The 17,172-nt window shown below is 43.9% G+C and overlaps 30 non-coding genes across 30 annotated transcripts; 7 read left to right on the top strand and 23 right to left on the bottom strand.

Moving 5' to 3' along the window:
- Positions 1 to 365: 365 nt before the first annotated feature.
- trnal-aag (transfer RNA leucine (anticodon AAG)) lies at positions 366 to 447 on the bottom strand. Its single transcript has one exon. It is a non-coding gene; the product is annotated as a tRNA-Leu (tRNA).
- Positions 448 to 1,092: 645 nt separating this feature from the next.
- Positions 1,093 to 1,174, bottom strand: trnal-aag (transfer RNA leucine (anticodon AAG)). Its single transcript has one exon. It is a non-coding gene; the product is annotated as a tRNA-Leu (tRNA).
- A 244-nt stretch (positions 1,175 to 1,418) lies between these two features.
- On the bottom strand, positions 1,419 to 1,500 carry trnal-uag (transfer RNA leucine (anticodon UAG)). The gene has a single exon. It is a non-coding gene; the product is annotated as a tRNA-Leu (tRNA).
- A 645-nt stretch (positions 1,501 to 2,145) lies between these two features.
- On the bottom strand, positions 2,146 to 2,227 carry trnal-aag (transfer RNA leucine (anticodon AAG)). Its single transcript has one exon. It is a non-coding gene; the product is annotated as a tRNA-Leu (tRNA).
- A 244-nt stretch (positions 2,228 to 2,471) lies between these two features.
- Positions 2,472 to 2,553, bottom strand: trnal-uag (transfer RNA leucine (anticodon UAG)). Its single transcript has one exon. It is a non-coding gene; the product is annotated as a tRNA-Leu (tRNA).
- A 226-nt stretch (positions 2,554 to 2,779) lies between these two features.
- Positions 2,780 to 2,851, top strand: trnam-cau (transfer RNA methionine (anticodon CAU)). The gene has a single exon. It is a non-coding gene; the product is annotated as a tRNA-Met (tRNA).
- A 673-nt stretch (positions 2,852 to 3,524) lies between these two features.
- trnal-uag (transfer RNA leucine (anticodon UAG)) lies at positions 3,525 to 3,606 on the bottom strand. Its single transcript has one exon. It is a non-coding gene; the product is annotated as a tRNA-Leu (tRNA).
- Positions 3,607 to 4,251: 645 nt separating this feature from the next.
- On the bottom strand, positions 4,252 to 4,333 carry trnal-aag (transfer RNA leucine (anticodon AAG)). Its single transcript has one exon. It is a non-coding gene; the product is annotated as a tRNA-Leu (tRNA).
- A 244-nt stretch (positions 4,334 to 4,577) lies between these two features.
- Positions 4,578 to 4,659, bottom strand: trnal-uag (transfer RNA leucine (anticodon UAG)). Its single transcript has one exon. It is a non-coding gene; the product is annotated as a tRNA-Leu (tRNA).
- A 1,372-nt stretch (positions 4,660 to 6,031) lies between these two features.
- On the bottom strand, positions 6,032 to 6,113 carry trnal-aag (transfer RNA leucine (anticodon AAG)). Its single transcript has one exon. It is a non-coding gene; the product is annotated as a tRNA-Leu (tRNA).
- A 973-nt stretch (positions 6,114 to 7,086) lies between these two features.
- Positions 7,087 to 7,168, bottom strand: trnal-uag (transfer RNA leucine (anticodon UAG)). Its single transcript has one exon. It is a non-coding gene; the product is annotated as a tRNA-Leu (tRNA).
- Positions 7,169 to 7,411: 243 nt separating this feature from the next.
- trnal-uag (transfer RNA leucine (anticodon UAG)) lies at positions 7,412 to 7,493 on the bottom strand. Its single transcript has one exon. It is a non-coding gene; the product is annotated as a tRNA-Leu (tRNA).
- Positions 7,494 to 7,719: 226 nt separating this feature from the next.
- trnam-cau (transfer RNA methionine (anticodon CAU)) lies at positions 7,720 to 7,791 on the top strand. Its single transcript has one exon. It is a non-coding gene; the product is annotated as a tRNA-Met (tRNA).
- Positions 7,792 to 8,464: 673 nt separating this feature from the next.
- Positions 8,465 to 8,546, bottom strand: trnal-uag (transfer RNA leucine (anticodon UAG)). Its single transcript has one exon. It is a non-coding gene; the product is annotated as a tRNA-Leu (tRNA).
- A 226-nt stretch (positions 8,547 to 8,772) lies between these two features.
- trnam-cau (transfer RNA methionine (anticodon CAU)) lies at positions 8,773 to 8,844 on the top strand. Its single transcript has one exon. It is a non-coding gene; the product is annotated as a tRNA-Met (tRNA).
- Positions 8,845 to 9,517: 673 nt separating this feature from the next.
- trnal-uag (transfer RNA leucine (anticodon UAG)) lies at positions 9,518 to 9,599 on the bottom strand. Its single transcript has one exon. It is a non-coding gene; the product is annotated as a tRNA-Leu (tRNA).
- A 226-nt stretch (positions 9,600 to 9,825) lies between these two features.
- trnam-cau (transfer RNA methionine (anticodon CAU)) lies at positions 9,826 to 9,897 on the top strand. The gene has a single exon. It is a non-coding gene; the product is annotated as a tRNA-Met (tRNA).
- A 347-nt stretch (positions 9,898 to 10,244) lies between these two features.
- On the bottom strand, positions 10,245 to 10,326 carry trnal-aag (transfer RNA leucine (anticodon AAG)). The gene has a single exon. It is a non-coding gene; the product is annotated as a tRNA-Leu (tRNA).
- Positions 10,327 to 11,297: 971 nt separating this feature from the next.
- Positions 11,298 to 11,379, bottom strand: trnal-aag (transfer RNA leucine (anticodon AAG)). The gene has a single exon. It is a non-coding gene; the product is annotated as a tRNA-Leu (tRNA).
- Positions 11,380 to 11,623: 244 nt separating this feature from the next.
- Positions 11,624 to 11,705, bottom strand: trnal-uag (transfer RNA leucine (anticodon UAG)). Its single transcript has one exon. It is a non-coding gene; the product is annotated as a tRNA-Leu (tRNA).
- Positions 11,706 to 11,931: 226 nt separating this feature from the next.
- Positions 11,932 to 12,003, top strand: trnam-cau (transfer RNA methionine (anticodon CAU)). Its single transcript has one exon. It is a non-coding gene; the product is annotated as a tRNA-Met (tRNA).
- Positions 12,004 to 12,350: 347 nt separating this feature from the next.
- On the bottom strand, positions 12,351 to 12,432 carry trnal-aag (transfer RNA leucine (anticodon AAG)). Its single transcript has one exon. It is a non-coding gene; the product is annotated as a tRNA-Leu (tRNA).
- Positions 12,433 to 13,077: 645 nt separating this feature from the next.
- trnal-aag (transfer RNA leucine (anticodon AAG)) lies at positions 13,078 to 13,159 on the bottom strand. Its single transcript has one exon. It is a non-coding gene; the product is annotated as a tRNA-Leu (tRNA).
- A 244-nt stretch (positions 13,160 to 13,403) lies between these two features.
- On the bottom strand, positions 13,404 to 13,485 carry trnal-uag (transfer RNA leucine (anticodon UAG)). The gene has a single exon. It is a non-coding gene; the product is annotated as a tRNA-Leu (tRNA).
- A 226-nt stretch (positions 13,486 to 13,711) lies between these two features.
- On the top strand, positions 13,712 to 13,783 carry trnam-cau (transfer RNA methionine (anticodon CAU)). The gene has a single exon. It is a non-coding gene; the product is annotated as a tRNA-Met (tRNA).
- A 673-nt stretch (positions 13,784 to 14,456) lies between these two features.
- Positions 14,457 to 14,538, bottom strand: trnal-uag (transfer RNA leucine (anticodon UAG)). Its single transcript has one exon. It is a non-coding gene; the product is annotated as a tRNA-Leu (tRNA).
- A 645-nt stretch (positions 14,539 to 15,183) lies between these two features.
- trnal-aag (transfer RNA leucine (anticodon AAG)) lies at positions 15,184 to 15,265 on the bottom strand. Its single transcript has one exon. It is a non-coding gene; the product is annotated as a tRNA-Leu (tRNA).
- Positions 15,266 to 15,509: 244 nt separating this feature from the next.
- trnal-uag (transfer RNA leucine (anticodon UAG)) lies at positions 15,510 to 15,591 on the bottom strand. The gene has a single exon. It is a non-coding gene; the product is annotated as a tRNA-Leu (tRNA).
- Positions 15,592 to 15,817: 226 nt separating this feature from the next.
- On the top strand, positions 15,818 to 15,889 carry trnam-cau (transfer RNA methionine (anticodon CAU)). The gene has a single exon. It is a non-coding gene; the product is annotated as a tRNA-Met (tRNA).
- A 347-nt stretch (positions 15,890 to 16,236) lies between these two features.
- Positions 16,237 to 16,318, bottom strand: trnal-aag (transfer RNA leucine (anticodon AAG)). Its single transcript has one exon. It is a non-coding gene; the product is annotated as a tRNA-Leu (tRNA).
- Positions 16,319 to 17,172: the final 854 nt, after the last annotated feature.

Raw genomic sequence — 17,172 nt, 5'->3', positions numbered from 1 at the left:
CGAAACCATCCTCTGCTATCTCGACCTGGTTATTTAGTAGCACAATCCTCAGTCTAGGATGTTGTTGAACTTCTACCAAGTAGTTCTTTTGAAGGTTAATCATGTGAAGTTAACAATTGTCTACTCATTGGCTGTGGCCAAGGGATTTGACCCCTTCTTCAATTAATTTACTTCACTTTGGAAAATTGGGCCATCTTTCATCATTCTTAGTCTGATTTCTCTGTGTTGTCACTGATTAAGTAGTCAGTCCCGTTTAGTGTGAAAGGCAAAAATACTGATATTTCGGGAATGGTGGTAAGAGGACAAAACACAAACAGAAAATCAAATTCCTATACTTTGCTACAAACAAAACTGTAAGGAAGAACTGGCAGTGGTGGGATTTGAACCCACGCCTCCTGAGAGACTGGAGCCTTAATCCAGCGCCTTTGACCGATCGGCCACACTACCTTAGAAGCCATTAACAGAAAGGAAATGTTTGGGCAATGTAAGTTATGTTGCGGTCTGAGGCGCAGACTTGGCGGACAAATAGGTTTCCACACCAAAATCCAGGTACATGCTGTCCTGCCTAGCCTTGTGCATAACATAATGAAGCCTGCTCTGATCCATGGCGAAATGTTAGACCTAATTCTTCTTCAGCGACAAGAGAGTACAAGCCAACAACTACCACTACAGCAGCAGAGTGGCGCAGCGGAAGAGTGCTTGGCTCATAACCCAGAGGTCGATGGATCGAAACCATCCTCTGCTATCTCGACCTGGTTATTTAGTTGCACAATCCTCAGTCTAGGATGTTGTTGAACTTCTACCAAGTAGTTATCTTGAAGGTTAATCATGTGAAGTTAAAAATTGTCTACTCATTGGCTTTGGCCAAGGGATTTGACCCCTTCTTCAATTAATTTACTTCACTTTGGAAAATTGGGCCATCTTTCACCATTCTTAGTCTGATTTCTCTGTGTTGTCACTGATTAAGTAGTCAGTCCCGTTTAGTGTGTAAGGCAAAAATACTGAAATTTCGGGAATGGTGGTAAGAGGACAAAACACAAACAGAAAATCAAATTCCTATACTTTGCTACAAACAAAACTGTAAGGAAGAACTGGCAGTGGTGGGATTTGAACCCACACCTCCTGAGAGACTGGAGCCTTAATCCAGCGCCTTTGACCAGTCGGCCAAACTACCTGCAAATCTTTTTCAGTAAAAATATCAGGTTTCCACATGAACATCCAGGTTAGTGGTGTCCAACAAAACCTTGCGCATAAGGTAATGACGCCTGCTTGGATCAGAGGTAAATTATCTTCAAGCCAACCAGAAACGTCCAATGGCAAACAGTTGTGGACCTCATGCTTGTTAGCATAGTAAAATAAGCATATTGTCTAAAGTCATCCACAGAACTTGTAGGATACTACTTCCATTGTCACAGAATTGGCAGTGGTGGGACTTGAATCCACTCCTCCTCAGAGACTGGAGCCTAAATCCAGCGCCTTCGACCACTCGGCCACACTACCTTAGAAGCCATTAACAGAAAGGAAATGTTTGGGCAATGTAAGTTATGTTGCGGTCTGAGGCGCAGACTTGGCGGACAAATAGGTTTCCACACCAAAATCCAGGTACATGCTGTCCTGCCTAGCCTTGTGCATAACGTAATGAAGCCTGCTCTGATCCATGGCGAAATGTTAGACCTAATTCTTCTTCAGCGACAAGAGAGTACAGGCCAACAAGTACCGCTACAGCAGCAGAGTGGCGCAGCGGAAGCGTGCTTGGCTCATAACCCAGAGGTCGATGGATCGAAACCATCCTCTGCTATCTCGACCTGGTTATTTAGTTGCACAATCCTCAGTCTAGGATGTTGTTGAACTTCTACCAAGTAGTTATTTTGAAGGTTAATCATGTGAAGTTAAAAATTGTCTACTCATTGGCTTTGGCCAAGGGATTTGACCCCTTCTTCAATTCATTTACTTCACTTTGGAAAATTGGGCCATCTTTCACCATTCTTAGTCTGATTTCTCTGTGTTGTCACTGATTAAGTAGTCAGTCCCGTTTAGTGTGAAAGGCAAAAATACTGAAATTTCGGGAATGGTGGTAAGAGGACAAAACACAAACAGAAAATCAAATTCCTATACTTTGCTACAAACAAAATTGTAAGGAAGAACTGGCAGTGGTGGGATAAGAACCCACGCCTCCTGAGAGACTGGAGCCTTAATCCAGCGCCTTTGACCGCTCGGCCACACTACCTGCAAATATTTTTCAGTAAAAATATCAGGTTTCCACAAGAACATCCGGGTTAGTGGTGTCCAACAAAACCTTGCGCATAAGGTAATAATGCCTGCTTGGATCAGAGGTAAATTATCTTCAAGCCAACCAGAAACGTCCAATGGCAAACAGTTGTGGACCTCATGCTTGTTAGCATAGTAAAATAAGCATATTGTCTAAAGTCATCCACAGAATTTGTAGGACACTACTTCCATTGTCACAGAATTGGCAGTGGTGGGACTTGAACCCACAACTCCTAAGAAACTGGAGCCTAAATCCAGCGCCTTCGACCACTCGGCCAGACTACCTTAGGAGCTATTAACAGAAAGGAAATGTTTGGGCAATGTAAGTTATGTTGCGGTCTGAGGCGCAGACTTGGCAGACAAATAGGTTTCCACACCAAAATCCAGGTACATGCTGTCCTGCCTAGCCTTGTGCATAACGTAATGAAGCCTGCTCTGATCCATGGCGAAATGTTAGACCTAATTCTTCTTCAGCGACAAGAGAGTACAGGCCAACAAGTACCACTACAGCAGCAGAGTGGCGCAGCGGAAGCGTGCTGGGCCCATAACCCAGAGGTCGATGGATCGAAACCATCCTCTGCTATCTCGACCTGGTTATTTAGTAGCACAATCCTCAGTCTAGGATGTTGTTGAACTTCTACCAAGTACTTCTTTTGAAGGTTAATCATGTGAAGTTAAAAATTGTCTACTCATTGGCTGTGGCCAAGGGATTTGACCCCTTCTTCAATTCATTTACTTCACTTTGGAAAATTGGGCCATCTTTCACCATTCTTAGTCTGATTTCTCTGTGTTGTCACTGATTAAGTAGTCAGTCCCGTTTAGTGTGAAAGGCAAAAATACTGAAATTTCGGGAATGGTGGTAAGAGGACAAAACACAAACAGAAAATCAAATTCCTATACTTTGCTACAAACAAAACTGTAAGGAAGAACTGGCAGTGGTGGGATTTGAACCCACACCTCCTGAGAGACTGGAGCCTTAATCCAGCACCTTTGACCAGTCGGCCAAACTACCTGCAAATCTTTTTCAGTAAAAATATCAGGTTTCCACATGAACATCCAGGTTAGTGGTGTCCAACAAAACCTTGCGCATAAGGTAATGACGCCTGCTTGGATCAGAGGTAAATTATCTTCAAGCCAACCAGAAACATCCAATGGCAAACAGTTGTGGACCTCATGCTTGTTAGCATAGTAAAATAAGCATATTGTCTAAAGTCATCCACAGAATTTTTAGGATACTACTTCCATTTCCACAGAATTGGCAGTGGTGGGACTTGAACCGACGCCTCCTAAGAGACTGGAGCCTAAATCCAGCGCCTTCGACCACTCGGCCACACTACCTTAGAAGCCGTGAACAGAAAGGAAATGTTTGGGCAATGTAAGTTATGTTGCGGTCCGAGGCGCAGACTTGGCGGACAAATAGGTTTCCACACCAAAATCCAGGTTCATGCTGTCCTGCCTAGCCTTGTGCATAACGTAATGAAGCCTGCTCTGATCCATGGCGAAATGTTAGACCTAATTCTTCTTCAGCGACAAGAGAGTACAGGCCAACAAGTACCACTACGGCAGCAGAGTGGCGCAGCGGAAGCGTGCTGGGCCGATAACCTAGAGGTTGATGGATCGAAACCATCCTCTGCTATCTTGACCTGGTTATTTAGCAGCACAATCCTCAGTCTAGGATGTTGTTGAACTTCTACCAAGTAGTTCTTTTGAAGGTTAATCATGTGAAGTTAAAAATTGTCTACTCATTGACTGTGGCCAAGGGATTTGACCCCTTCTTCAATTAATTTACTTCACTTTGGAAAATTGGGCCATCTTTCATCATTCTTAGTCTGATTTCTCTGTGTTGTCACTGATTAAGTAGTCAGTCCCGTTTAGTGTGAAAGGCAAAAATACTGATATTTCGGGAATGGTGGTAAGAGGACAAAACACAAACAGAAAATCTAATTCCTATACTTTGCTACAAACAAAACTGTAAGGAAGAACTGGCAGTGGTGGGATTTGAACCCACGCCTCCTGAGAGACTGGAGCCTTAATCCAGCGCCTTTGACCGCTCGGCCACACTACCTGCAAATATTTTTCAGTAAAAATATCAGGTTTCCACAAGAACATCCGGGTTAGTGGTGTCCAACAAAACCTTGCGCATAAGGTAATAATGCCTGCTTGGATCAGAGGTAAATTATCTTCAAGCCAACCAGAAACGTCCAATGGCAAACAGTTGTGGACCTCATGCTTGTTAGCATAGAAAAATAAGCATATTGTCTAAAGTCATCCACAGAATTTTTAGGATACTACTTCCATTTCCACAGAATTGGCAGTGGTGGGACTTGAACCCACAACTCCTAAGAAACTGGAGCCTAAATCCAGCGCCTTCGACCACTCGGCCAGACTACCTTAGGAGCTATTAACAGAAAGGAAATGTTTGGGCAATGTAAGTTATGTTGCGGTCTGAGGCGCAGACTTGGCAGACAAATAGGTTTCCACACCAAAATCCAGGTACATGCTGTCCTGCCTAGCCTTGTGCATAACGTAATGAAGCCTGCTCTGATCCATGGCGAAATGTTAGACCTAATTCTTCTTCAGCGACAAGAGAGTACAGGCCAACAAGTACCACTACAGCAGCAGAGTGGCGCAGCGGAAGCGTGCTGGGCCCATAACCCAGAGGTCGATGGATCGAAATCATCCTCTGCTATCTCGACCTGGTTATTTAGTAGCACAATCCTCAGTCTATGATGTTGTTGAACTTCTACCAAGTAGTTATTTTGAAGGTTAATCATGTGAAGTTAACAATTGTCTACTCATTGGCTGTGGCCAAGGGATTTGACCCCTTCTTCAATTCATTTACTTCACTTTGGAAAATTGGGCCATCTTTCACCATTCTTAGTCTGATTTCTCTGTGTTGTCACTGATTAAGTAGTCAGTCCCGTTTAGTGTGAAAGGCAAAAATACTGAAATTTCGGGAATGGTGGTAAGAGGACAAAACACAAACAGAAAATCAAATTCCTATACTTTGCTACAAACAAAACTGTAAGGAAGAACTGGCAGTGGTGGGACTTGAACACACAACTCCTAAGAAACTGGAGCCTAAATCCAGCGCCTTCGACCACTCGGCCAGACTACCTTAGAAGCTATTAACAGAAAGGAAATGTTTGGGCAATGTAAGTTATGTTGCGGTCTGAGGCGCAGACTTGGCGGACAAATAGGTTTCCACACCAAAATCCAGGTTCATGCTGTCCTGCCTAGCCTTGTGCATAACGTAATGAAGCCTGCTCTGATCCATGGCGAAATGTTAGACCTAATTCTTCTTCAGCGACAAGAGAGTACAGGCCAACAAATACCACTACAGCAGCAGAGTGGCACAGCGGAAGCTTGCTGGGCCCATAACCCAGAGGTCGATGGATTGAAACCATCCTCTGCTATCTCGACCTGGTTGTTTAGTAGCACAATCCTCAGTCTAGGATGTTGTTGAACTTCTACCAAGTAGTTATCTTGAAGGTTAATCATGTGAAGTTAAAAATTGTCTACTCATTGGCTTTGGCCAAGGGATTTGACCCCTTCTTCAATTAATTTACTTCACTTTAGAAAATTGGGCCATTTTTCACCATTCTTAGTCTGATTTCTCTGTGTTGTCACTGATTAAGTAGTCAGTCCCGTTTAGTGTGAAAGGCAAAAATACTGAAATTTCGGGAATGGTGGTAAGAGGACAAAACACAAACAGAAAATCAAATTCCTATACTTTGCTACAAACAAAACTGTAAGGAAGAACTGGCAGTGGTGGGATTTGAACCCACGCCTCCTGAGAGACTGGAGCCTTAATCCAGCGCCTTTGACCGCTCGGCCACACTAACTGCAAATCTTTTTCTGTAAAAATATCAGGTTTCCCCAAGAACATCCAGGTTAGTGGTGTCCAACAAAACCTTGCGCATAAGGTAATGACGCCTGCTTGTGGATCAGAGGTAAATTATCTTCAAGCCAACCAGAAACGTCCAATGGCAAACAGTTGTGGACCTCATGCTTGTTAGCATAGTAAAATAAGCATATTGTCTAAAGTCATCCACAGAATTTGTAGGATACTACTTCCATTGTCACAGAATTGGCAGTGGTGGGACTTGAATCCACTCCTCCTCAGAGACTGGAGCCTAAATCCAGCGCCTTCGACCACTCGGCCACACTACCTTAGAAGCCATTAACAGAAAGGAAATGTTTGGGCAATGTAAGTTATGTTGCGGTCTGAGGCGCAGACTTGGCGGACAAATAGGTTTCCACACCAAAATCCAGGTACATGCTGTCCTGCCTAGCCTTGTGCATAACGTAATGAAGCCTGCTCTGATCCATGGCGAAATGTTAGACCTAATTCTTCTTCAGCGACAAGAGAGTACAGGCCAACAAGTACCGCTACAGCAGCAGAGTGGCGCAGCGGAAGCGTGCTTGGCTCATAACCCAGAGGTCGATGGATCGAAACCATCCTCTGCTATCTCGACCTGGTTATGTAGTTGCACAATCCTCAGTCTAGGATGTTGTTGAACTTCTACCAAGTAGTTATTTTGAAGGTTAATCATGAGAAGTTAAAAATTGTCTACTCATTGGCTTTGGCCAAGGGATTTGACCCCTTCTTCAATTCATTTACTTCACTTTGGAAAATTGGGCCATCTTTCACCATTCTTAGTCTGATTTCTCTGTGTTGTCACTGATTAAGTAGTCAGTCACGTTTAGTGTGAAAGGCAAAAATACTGAAATTTCGGGAATGGTGGTAAGAGGACAAAACACAAACAGAAAATCAAATTCCTATACTTTGCTACAAACAAAATTGTAAGGAAGAACTGGCAGTGGTGGGATAAGAACCCACGCCTCCTGAGAGACTGGAGCCTAAATCCAGCGCCTTTGACCGCTCGGCCACACTACCTGCAAATCTTTTTCAGTAAAAATACCAGGTTTCCCCAAGAACCGCCAGGTTAGTTGTGTCCAACAAAACCTTGCGCATAAGGTAATGACACCTGCTTGGATCAGAGGTAAATTATCTTCAAGCCAACCAGAAACGTCCAATGGCAAACAGTTGTGGACCTCATGCTTGGTAGCATAGTAAATAAGCATATTGTCTAAAGTTATCCACAGAATTTGTAGGATACTACTTCCATTGTCACAGAATTGGCAGTGGTGGGACTTGAACCCACACCTCCTAAGAGACTGTAGTCTAAATCCAGCGCCTTCGACCACTCGACCACACTACCTTAGAAGCCTTTAACAGAAAGGAAATGTTTGGGCAATGTAATTTATGTTGCGGTCTGAGATGCAGACTTGGCAGACAAATAGGTTTCCACACCAAAATCCAGGTTCATGCTGTCATGCCTAGCCTTGTGCATAACGTAATGAAGCCTGCTCTGATCCATGGCGAAATGTTAGACCTAATTCTTCTTCAGCGACAAGAGAGTACAGGCCAACAAGTACCACTACAGCAGCAGAGTGGCGCAGCGGAAGCGTGCTGGGCCCATAACCCAGAGGTCGATGGATCGAAACCATCCTCTGCTATCTCGACCTGGTTATTTAGTAGCACAATCCTCAGTCTAGGATGTTGTTGAACTTCTACCAAGTACTTCTTTTGAAGGTTAATCATGTGAAGTTAAAAATTGTCTACTCATTGGCTGTGGCCAAGGGATTTGACCCCTTCTTCAATTCATTTACTTCACTTTGGAAAATTGGGCCATCTTTCACCATTCTTAGTCTGATTTCTCTGTGTTGTCACTGATTAAGTAGTCAGTCCCGTTTAGTGTGAAAGGCAAAAATACTGAAATTTCGGGAATGGTGGTAAGAGGACAAAACACAAACAGAAAATCAAATTCCTATACTTTGCTACAAACAAAACTGTAAGGAAGAACTGGCAGTGGTGGGATTTGAACCCACACCTCCTGAGAGACTGGAGCCTTAATCCAGCACCTTTGACCAGTCTGCCAAACTACCTGCAAATCTTTTTCAGTAAAAATATCAGGTTTCCACATGAACATCCAGGTTAGTGGTGTCCAACAAAACCTTGCGCATAAGGTAATGACGCCTGCTTGGATCAGAGGTAAATTATCTTCAAGCCAACCAGAAACGTCCAATGGCAAACAGTTGTGGACCTCATGCTTGGTAGCATAGTAAAATAAGCATATTGTCTAAAGTTATCCACAGAATTTGTAGGATACTACTTCCATTGTCACAGAATTGGCAGTGGTGGGACTTGAACCCACACCTCCTAAGAGACTGTAGTCTAAATCCAGCGCCTTCGACCACTCGACCACACTACCTTAGAAGCCTTTAACAGAAAGGAAATGTTTGGGCAATGTAATTTATGTTGCGGTCTGAGATGCAGAATTGGCAGACAAATAGGTTTCCACACCAAAATCCAGGTTCATGCTGTCATGCCTAGCCTTGTGCATAACGTAATGAAGCCTGCTCTGATCCATGGCGAAATGTTAGACCTAATTCTTCTTCAGCGACAAGAGAGTACAGGCCAACAAGTACCACTACAGCAGCAGAGTGGCGCAGCGGAAGCGTGCTGGGCCCATAACCCAGAGGTCGATGGATCGAAACCATCCTCTGCTATCTCGACCTGGTTATTTAGTAGCACAATCCTCAGTCTAGGATGTTGTTGAACTTCTACCAAGTACTTCTTTTGAAGGTTAATCATGTGAAGTTAAAAATTGTCTACTCATTGGCTGTGGCCAAGGGATTTGACCCCTTCTTCAATTCATTTACTTCACTTTGGAAAATTGGGCCATCTTTCACCATTCTTAGTCTGATTTCTCTGTGTTGTCACTGATTAAGTAGTCAGTCCCGTTTAGTGTGAAAGGCAAAAATACTGAAATTTCGGGAATGGTGGTAAGAGGACAAAACACAAACAGAAAATCAAATTCCTATACTTTGCTACAAACAAAACTGTAAGGAAGAACTGGCAGTGGTGGGATTTGAACCCACACCTCCTGAGAGACTGGAGCCTTAATCCAGCACCTTTGACCAGTCGGCCAAACTACCTGCAAATCTTTTTCAGTAAAAATATCAGGTTTCCACATGAACATCCAGGTTAGTGGTGCCCAACAAAACCTTGCGCATAAGGTAATGACGCCTGCTTGGATCAGAGGTAAATTATCTTCAAGCCAACCAGAAACGTCCAATGGCAAACAGTTGTGGACCTCATGCTTGTTAGCATAGTAAAATAAGCATATTGTCTAAAGTCATCCACAGAATTTTTAGGATACTACTTCCATTTCCACAGAATTGGCAGTGGTGGGACTTGAACCGACGCCTCCTAAGAGACTGGAGCCTAAATCCAGCGCCTTCGACCACTCGGCCACACTACCTTAGAAGCCGTGAACAGAAAGGAAATGTTTGGGCAATGTAAGTTATGTTGCGGTCCGAGGCGCAGACTTGGCGGACAAATAGGTTTCCACACCAAAATCCAGGTTCATGCTGTCCTGCCTAGCCTTGTGCATAACGTAATGAAGCCTGCTCTGATCCATGGCGAAATGTTAGACCTAATTCTTCTTCAGCGACAAGAGAGTACAGGCCAACAAGTACCACTACAGCAGCAGAGTGGCGCAGCGGAAGCGTGCTGGGCCCATAACCCAGAGGTCGATGGATCGAAACCATCCTCTGCTATCTCGACCTGGTTGTTTAGTAGCACAATCCTCAGTCTAGGATGTTGTTGAACTTCTACCAAGTACTTCTTTTGAAGGTTAATCATGTGAAGTTAAAAATGGTCTACTCATTGGCTGTGGCCAAGGGATTTGATCCCTTCTTCAATTAATTTACTTCACTTTGGAAAATTGGGCCATCTTTCACCATTCTTAGTCTGATTTCTCTGTGTTGTCACTGATTAAGTAGTCAGTCCCGTTTAGTGTGAAAGGCAAAAATACTGAAATTTCGGGAATGGTGGTAAGAGGACAAAACACAAACAGAAAATCAAATTCCTATACTTTGCTACAAACAAAACTGTAAGGAAGAACTGTCAGTGGTGGGATTTGAACCCACGCCTCCTGAGAGACTGGAGCCTTAATCCAGCGCCTTTGACCGCTCGGCCACACTACCTGCAAACCTTTTTCAGTAAAAATATCAGGTTTCCCCAAGAACATCCAGGTTAGTGGTGTCCAACAAGACCTTGCACATAAGGTAATGATGCCTGCTTGGATCAGAGGTAAATTATCTTCAAGCCAACCAGAAACGTCCAATGGCAAACAGTTGTGGACCTCATGCTTGTTAGCATAGTAAAATAAGTATATTGTCTTAAGTCATCCACAGAATTTGTAGGATACTACTTCCATTGTCACAGAATTGGCAGTGTTTGGCCTTAAACCCACGCCTCCTAAGAGACTGGAGCCTAAATCCAGCGCCTTCGACCACTCAGCCACACTACCTTAAAAGCCGTTAACAGAAAGGAAATGTTTGGGCAATGTAAGTTATGTTGCGGTCTGAGGCGCAGACTTGGCGGACAAATAGGTTTCCACACCAAAATCCAGGTACATGCTGTCCTGCCTAGCCTTGTGCATAACGTAATGAAGCCTGCTCTGATCCATGGCGAAATGTTAGACCTAATTCTTCTTCAGCGACAAGAGAGTACAGGCCAACAAGTACCGCTACAGCAGCAGAGTGGCGCAGCGGAAGCGTGCTTGGCTCATAACCCAGAGGTCGATGGATCGAAACCATCCTCTGCTGTCTCGACCTGGTTATTTAGTAGCACAATCCTCAGTCTAGGATGTTGTTGAACTTCTACCAAGTACTTCTTTTGAAGGTTAATCATGTGAAGTTAACAATTGTCTACTCATTGGCTGTGGCCAAGGGATTTGACCCCTTCTTCAATTCATTTACTTCACTTTGGAAAATTGGGCCATCTTTCATCATTCTTAGTCTGATTTCTCTGTGTTGTCACTGATTAAGTAGTCAGTCCCGTTTAGTGTGAAAGGCAAAAATACTGATATTTCGGGAATGGTGGTAAGAGGACAAAACACAAACAGAAAATCAAATTCCTATACTTTGCTACAAACAAAACTGTAAGGAAGAAATGGCAGTGGTGGGATTTGAACCCACGCCTCCTGAGAGACTGGAGCCTTAATCCAGCGCCTTTGACCGCTCGGCCACACTACCTGCAAGTCTTTTTCAGTAAAAATATCAGGTTTCCCCAAGAACATCCAGGTTAGTGGTGTCCAACAAAAATTTGCGCATAAGGTAAGGATGCTTGCTTGGATCAGAGGTAAATTATCTTCAAGCCAACCAGAAACGTCCAATGGCAAACAGTTGTGGACCTCATGCTTGTTAGCATAGTAAAATAAGTATATTGTCTTAAGTCATCCACAGAATTTGTAGGATACTATTTCCACTGTCACAGAATTGGCAGTGGTGGGACTTGAACCCACGCCTCCTCAGAGACTGGAGCCTAAATCCAGCGCCTTCGACCACTCGGCCACACTACCTTAGAAGCCATTAACAGAAAGGAAATGTTTGGGCAATGTAAGTTATGTTGCGGTCTGAGGCGCAGACTTGGCGGACAAATAGGTTTCCACACCAAAATCCAGGTACATGCTGTCCTGCCTAGCCTTGTGCATAACGTAATGAAGCCTGCTCTGATCCATGGCGAAATGTTAGACCTAATTCTTCTTCAGCGACAAGAGAGTACAGGCCAACAAGTACCACTACAGCAGCAGAGTGGCGCAGCGGAAGCGTGCTGGGCCCATAACCCAGAGGTCGATGGATCGAAACCATCCTCTGCTATCTCGACCTGGTTATTTAGTAGCACAATCCTCAGTCTAGGATGTTGTTGAACTTCTACCAAGTAGTTCTTTTGAAGGTTAATCATGTGAAGTTAACAATTGTCTACTCATTGGCTGTGGCCAAGGGATTTGACCCCTTCTTCAATTAATTTACTTCACTTTGGAAAATTGGGCCATCTTTCATCATTCTTAGTCTGATTTCTCTGTGTTGTCACTGATTAAGTAGTCAGTCCCGTTTAGTGTGAAAGGCAAAAATACTGATATTTCGGGAATGGTGGTAAGAGGACAAAACACAAACAGAAAATCAAATTCCTATACTTTGCTACAAACAAAACTGTAAGGAAGAACTGGCAGTGGTGGGATTTGAACCCACGCCTCCTGAGAGACTGGAGCCTTAATTCAGCGCCTTTGACCGATCGGCCACACTACCTTAGAAGCCATTAACAGAAAGGAAATGTTTGGGCAATGTAAGTTATGTTGCGGTCTGAGGCGCAGACTTGGCGGACAAATAGGTTTCCACACCAAAATCCAGTTTCATGCTGTCCTGCCTAGCCTTGTGCATAACGTAATGAAGCCTGCTCTGATCCATGGCGAAATGTTAGACCTAATTCTTCTTCAGCGACAAGAGAGTACAGGCCAACAAGTACCGCTACAGCAGCAGAGTGGCGCAGCGGAAGCGTGCTTGGCTCATAACCCAGAGGTCGATGGATCGAAACCATCCTCTGCTATCTCGACCTGGTTATTTAGTTGCATAATCCTCAGTCTAGGATGTTGTTGAACTTCTACCAAGTAGTTATTTTGAAGGTTAATCATGTGAAGTTAAAAATTGTCTACTCATTGGCTTTGGCCAAGGGATTTGACCCCTTCTTCAATTCATTTACTTCAATTTGGAAAATTGGGCCGTCTTTCACCATTCTTAGTCTGATTTCTCTGTGTTGTCACTGATTAAGTAGTCAGTCCCGTTTAGTGTGAAAGGCAAAAATACTGAAATTTCGGGAATGGTGGTAAGAGGACAAAACACAAACAGAAAATCAAATTCCTATACTTTGCTACAAACATAATTGTAAGGAAGAACTGGCAGTGGTGGGATAAGAACCCACGCCTCCTGAGAGACTGGAGCCTTAATCCAGCGCCTTTGACCGCTCGGCCACACTACCTGCAAATCTTTTTCAGTAAAAATACCAGGTTTCCCCAAGAACCGCCAGGTTAGTTGTGTCCAACAAAACCTTGCGCATAAGGTAATGACACCTGCTTGGATCAGAGGTAAATTATCTTCAAGCCAACCAGAAACGTCCAATGGCAAACAGTTGTGGACCTCATGCTTGGTAGCATAGTAAAATAAGCATATTGTCTAAAGTTATCCACAGAATTTGTAGGATACTACTTCCATTGTCACAGAATTGGCAGTGGTGGGACTTGAACCCACACCTCCTAAGAGACTGTAGTCTAAATCCAGCGCCTTCGACCACTCGGCCACACTACCTTAGAAGCCTTTAACAGAAAGGAAATGTTTGGGCAATGTAATTTATGTTGCGGTCTGAGATGCAGACTTGGCAGACAAATAGGTTTCCACACCAAAATCCAGGTTCATGCTGTCCTGCCTAGCCTTGTGCATAACGTAATGAAGCCTGCTCTGATCCATGGCGAAATGTTAGACCTAATTCTTCTTCAGCGACAAGAGAGTACAGGCCAACAAGTACCACAACAGCAGCAGAGTGGCGCAGCGGAAGCGTGCTGGGCCCATAACCCAGAGGTCGATGGATCGAAACCATCCTCTGCTATCTCGACCTGGTTATTTAGTAGCACAATCCTCAGTCTAGGATGTTGTTGAACTTCTACCAAGTACTTCTTTTGAAGGTTAATCATGTGAAGTTAAAAATTGTCTACTCATTGGCTGTGGCCAAGGGATTTGACCCCTTCTTCAATTCATTTACTTCACTTTGGAAAATTGGGCCATCTTTCACCATTCTTAGTCTGATTTCTCTGTGTTGTCACTGATTAAGTAGTCAGTCCCGTTTAGTGTGAAAGGCAAAAATACTGAAATTTCGGGAATGGTGGTAAGAGGACAAAACACAAACAGAAAATCAAATTCCTATACTTTGCTACAAACAAAACTGTAAGGAAGAACTGGCAGTGGTGGGATTTGAACCCACACCTCCTGAGAGACTGGAGCCTTAATCCAGCACCTTTGACCAGTCGGCCAAACTACCTGCAAATCTTTTTCAGTAAAAATATCAGGTTTCCACATGAACATCCAGGTTAGTGGTGTCCAACAAAACCTTGCGCATAAGGTAATGACGCCTGCTTGGATCAGAGGTAAATTATCTTCAAGCCAACCAGAAACGTCCAATGGCAAACAGTTGTGGACCTCATGCTTGTTAGCATAGTAAAATAAGCATATTGTCTAAAGTCATCCACAGAATTTTTAGGATACTACTTCCATTTCCACAGAATTGGCAGTGGTGGGACTTGAACCAACGCCTCCTAAGAGACTGGAACCTAAATCCAGCGCCTTCGACCACTCGGCCACACTACCTTAGAAGCCGTGAACAGAAAGGAAATGTTTGGGCAATGTAAGTTATGTTGCGGTCCGAGGCGCAGACTTGGCGGACAAATAGGTTTCCACACCAAAATCCAGGTTCATGCTGTCCTGCCTAGCCTTGTGTATAACGTAATGAAGCCTGCTCTGATCCATGGCGAAATGTTAGACCTAATTCTTCTTCAGCGACAAGAGAGTACAGGCCAACAAGTACCACTACAGCAGCAGAGTGGCGCAGCGGAAGCGTGCTGGGCCCATAACCCAGAGGTCGATGGATTGAAACCATCCTCTGCTATCTCGACCTGGTTGTTTAGTAGCACAATCCTCAGTCTAGGATGTTGTTGAACTTCTACCAAGTACTTCTTTTGAAGGTTAATCATGTGAAGTTAAAAATGGTCTACTCATTGGCTGTGGCCAAGGGATTTGACCCCTTCTTCAATTAATTTACTTCACTTTGGAAAATTGGGCCATCTTTCACCATTCTTAGTCTGATTTCTCTGTGTTGTCACTGATTAAGTAGTCAGTCCCGTTTAGTGTGAAAGGCAAAAATACTGAAATTTCGGGAATGGTGGTAAGAGGACAAAACACAAACAGAAAATCAAATTCCTATACTTTGCTACAAACAAAACTGTAAGGAAGAACTGGCAGTGGTGGGATTTGAACCCACGCCTCCTGAGAGACTGGAGCCTTAATCCAGCGCCTTTGACCGCTCGGCCACACTACCTTCAAATATTTTTCTGTAAAAATATCAGGTTTCCACAAGAACATCCAGGTTAGTGGTGTCCAACGAAACCTTGCGCATAAGGTAATGATGCCTGCTTGGATCAGAGGTAAATTATCTTCAAGCCAACCAGAAACGTCCAATGGCAAACAGTTGTGGACCTCATGCTTGTTAGCATAGTAAAATAAGCATATTGTCTAAATTCATCCACAGAATTTGTAGGATACTACTTCCATTGTCACAGAATTGGCAGTGGTGGGACTTGAACCCACGCCTCTTCAGAGACTGGAGCCTAAATCCAGCGCCTTCGACCACTCGGCCACACTACCTTAGAAGCCATTAACAGAAAGGAAATGTTTGGGCAATGTAAGTTATGTTGCGGTCTGAGGCGCAGACTTGGCGGACAAATAGGTTTCCACACCAAAATCCAGGTACATGCTGTCCTGCCTAGCCTTGTGCATAACGTAATGAAGCCTGCTCTGATCCATGGCGAAATGTTAGACCTAATTCTTCTTCAGCGACAAGAGAGTACAGGCTAACAAGTACCACTACAGCAGCAGAGTGGCGCAGCGGAAGCGTGCTGGGCCCATAACCCAGAGGTCGATGGATCGAAACCATCCTCTGCTATCTCGACCTGGTTATTTAGTAGCACAATCCTCAGTCTAGGATGTTGTTGAACTTCTACCAAGTACTTCTTTTGAAGGTTAATCATGTGAAGTTAACAATTGTCTACTCATTGGCTGTGGCCAAGGGATTTGACCCCTTCTTCAATTCATTTACTTCACTTTGGAAAATTGGGCCATCTTTCATCATTCTTAGTCTGATTTCTCTGTGTTGTCACTGATTAAGTAGTCAGTCCCGTTTAGTGTGAAAGGCAAAAATACTGATATTTCGGGAATGGTGGTAAGAGGACAAAACACAAACAGAAAATCAAATTCCTATACTTTGCTACAAACAAAACTGTAAGGAAGAACTGGCAGTGGTGGGATTTGAACCCACGCCTCCTGAGAGACTGGAGCCTTAATCCAGCGCCTTTGACCGCTCGGCCACACTACCTGCAAATATTTTTCAGTAAAAATATCAGGTTTCCACAAGAACATCCAGGTTAGTGGTGTCCAACAAAACCTTGCGCATAAGGTAATGACGCCTGCTTGGATCAGAGGTAAATTATCTTCAAGCCAACCAGAAACGTCCAATGGCAAACAGTTGTGGACCTCATGCTTGTTAGCATAGTAAAATAAGCATATTGTCTAAAGTCATCCACAGAATTTGTAGGACACTACTTCCATTGTCACAGAATTGGCAGTGGTGGGACTTGAACCCACACCTCCTAAGAAACTGGAGCATAAATCCAGCGCCTTCGACCACTCGGCCAGACTATCTTAGAAGCTATTAACAGAAAGGAAATGTTTGGGCAATGTAAGTTATGTTGCGGTCTGAGGCGCAGACTTGGCGGACAAATAGGTTTCCACACCAAAATCCAGTTTCATGCTGTCCTGCCTAGCCTTGTGCATAACGTAATGAAGCCTGCTCTGATCCATGGCGAAATGTGACCTAATTCTTCTTCAGCGACAAGAGAGTACAGGCCAACAAGTACCACTACAGCAGCAGAGTGGCGCAGCGGAAGCGTGCTCGGCCCATAACCCAGAGGTCGATGGATCGAAACCATCCTCTGCTATCTCGACTTGGTTATTTAGTAGCACAATCCTCAGTCTAGGATGTTGTTGAACTTCTACCAAGTACTTCTTTTGAAGGTTAATCATGTGAAGTTAACAATTGTCTACTCATTGGCTGTGGCCAAGGGATTTGACCCCTTCTTCAATTAATTTACTTCACTTTGGAAAATTGGGCCATCTTTCACCATTCTTAGTCTGATTTCTCTGTGTTGTCACTGATTAAGTAGTCAGTCC

The sequence above is a fragment of the Leptonotus elevatus genome, chromosome 2, assembly GCF_054856555.1.
Source record: "Leptonotus elevatus isolate MCC_2025b chromosome 2, RoL_Lele_1.0, whole genome shotgun sequence".
NCBI classification, from domain to species: Eukaryota; Metazoa; Chordata; class Actinopteri; order Syngnathiformes; family Syngnathidae; genus Leptonotus; species Leptonotus elevatus.
This window is presented reverse-complemented; position numbering and strand designations above follow the sequence as displayed.